The sequence below is a fragment of the Ornithorhynchus anatinus genome, chromosome 3 (genome assembly GCF_004115215.2).
Source record: "Ornithorhynchus anatinus isolate Pmale09 chromosome 3, mOrnAna1.pri.v4, whole genome shotgun sequence".
In the NCBI taxonomy this organism is placed as follows: domain Eukaryota; kingdom Metazoa; phylum Chordata; class Mammalia; order Monotremata; family Ornithorhynchidae; genus Ornithorhynchus; species Ornithorhynchus anatinus.
Window position 1 is genome coordinate 106,118,865 of NC_041730.1, and position 1,921 is coordinate 106,120,785.

Below are 1,921 nucleotides of genomic sequence, written 5' to 3' on the forward strand. Positions count from 1 at the left end.
CAGCAAATCCATGATGGACAATAAAAGTAATGATAAGGTAAAATTCAGTAATGATGTGCAGCTTGCAATGTTTTGACAAAGAAAATATAGACTCATCACTTTCTCTGCAGTAAGTGGAAGGGAACTGTCTTGTTAACAGTAGAAATATTTAAAATCGGAGTAAGTGGATGGAACAAAGGACATATCAATTGGGAATCACAAGACACTAATGTCCAGTAATTATCCTATGCAGTGCTTATTGCTGGAGAAAGGGTTGGGACTTTTCATTAGCCGGAACACAGGGAAGCAATCTTAAGATAGAATTTTGGAATTTTAGAAATTAGAAAATGCAAAAATGGAATATGGCAGATTGATTCTATCTTCTATGTTCTCTCATCTACCCATCACATACAGCATACTTCCTATTTTGTGTTTTTTCTCCTCACTTACATATCAGTTCTTTCAAGGTTTTTATTTCTTCTTTATTTTTACTTCTGTCATTTCTCAAAGCACGACATATTCCTTTTTTTTTCATTTCCCTTTATCCTTTTCAATTCCCTTTGTTTTTAGTCTCTTCTTGTTGGTGTCTCTTTTTCTCCTACTTTAGACTATAAGATGTTTATGGGCTGGGAACGATTCTGCCACTTCTGTTCTGTTGTAGTCTCCCAAGCGCTTAGTACCCTATGCAAATAGTAAGCACACAATAAATACAATAGACCAATCTATCTCCCTCCTGTATTCATCTTTCCTCCAATGTATTTTTCCTTATTTTCTCCCCTTTCTGTCCTGAACTTTTGATAGCTTTTATAACTTCACTTCCTCTCCCCACTCCGCCCACCTGACTTATAACAAAGAGACCACTACAGCAGAAAGTTGATTTGCCTCATTGTTTATGGAGGATGGGTTTAGTGAAGACTGAAGGCCTGAACCATGGGCTTCTTTCATAATGGCAGTGCTTGTCTTATCCTATGCTGTCGAATTGTTTCCAACCCATAGCAATACTACAGACACATCTTTCCCAGAATGCCCCACTCTCCATCTGCAATCATTCTGGTAGTTTATCCACAGAGTTTTCTTAGTAAAAATACAGAAGTGGTTTACCATTGCCTTTTTCTGCACAGTAAACTTGAGTCTCTTCCCTCAACTCTCTCCTGTGCTGCTGCTGCCCAGCACGGGTGAGTTTTGATTTGTTGCAGATTGCCTTCCATTCACTAGCCACTGCGTAAGCTAGGAATGGAATGGATATGCCTCTACTTGACTCTCCCTCCCATACCCAAGACTGGTAGAGTACTGGAAATTCTCCAGGTGCAAACCTGATAGGGGGATTCCTAGTTTAGGATTAAGATATTGAGGACCAGCCCCAACCAGTCTTTTCAACAACTCTCTTATTTCATCCTGCCTTCAGGTCATCTCTATTGAATATTCTGCCACCATCTCATATACTTATGTCCATAACTTAACTCCTCATTTTCTCTCTCAAACTTTCTCCTTCCCTTGGCTATCCCATCATGGTTGACTTCACCACTATCCTCCTACACCTTTTCCACCCATAGATTCTGTCAGTCAGACATCAAATAGTGCTGTTTCTATCTTTGCAGCATCTCTAGAATCTGCCCCTCCCTCTTCACCCAGCCTGCCATCTTCTTTGTTCATGTACTTGTAATATGTAGACTCAACTCTGACATCAGCCTCCTCACTGTCCTCCCTTCCTCTATCTTCACCATTGTACAGTCTATTCTTCATCTGCTATCTGTATCATTTTTCAAAATGGTTGTGTTGAACACATCTCCCCACAACCCAAAAATCTCCAACAGTCATACATCCGTCTCTGAATCAAACATAAACTCCTCACCATTGGCTTTAAGACACTCAACCAATTCTGTCATCCATCTATCCTCATTCCTTTCCCACAACAAGTGAAACCACACATTTCGCTCCTGGA

The 1,921-nt window shown here is 40.1% G+C and overlaps 1 non-coding gene across 1 annotated transcript; it reads right to left on the reverse strand.

Moving 5' to 3' along the window:
• Positions 1-1,164: 1,164 nt before the first annotated feature.
• On the reverse strand, positions 1,165-1,302 carry LOC114810765. Its single transcript, XR_003758458.1, has one exon. It is a non-coding gene; the product is annotated as a small nucleolar RNA SNORA7 (small nucleolar RNA).
• Positions 1,303-1,921: the final 619 nt, after the last annotated feature.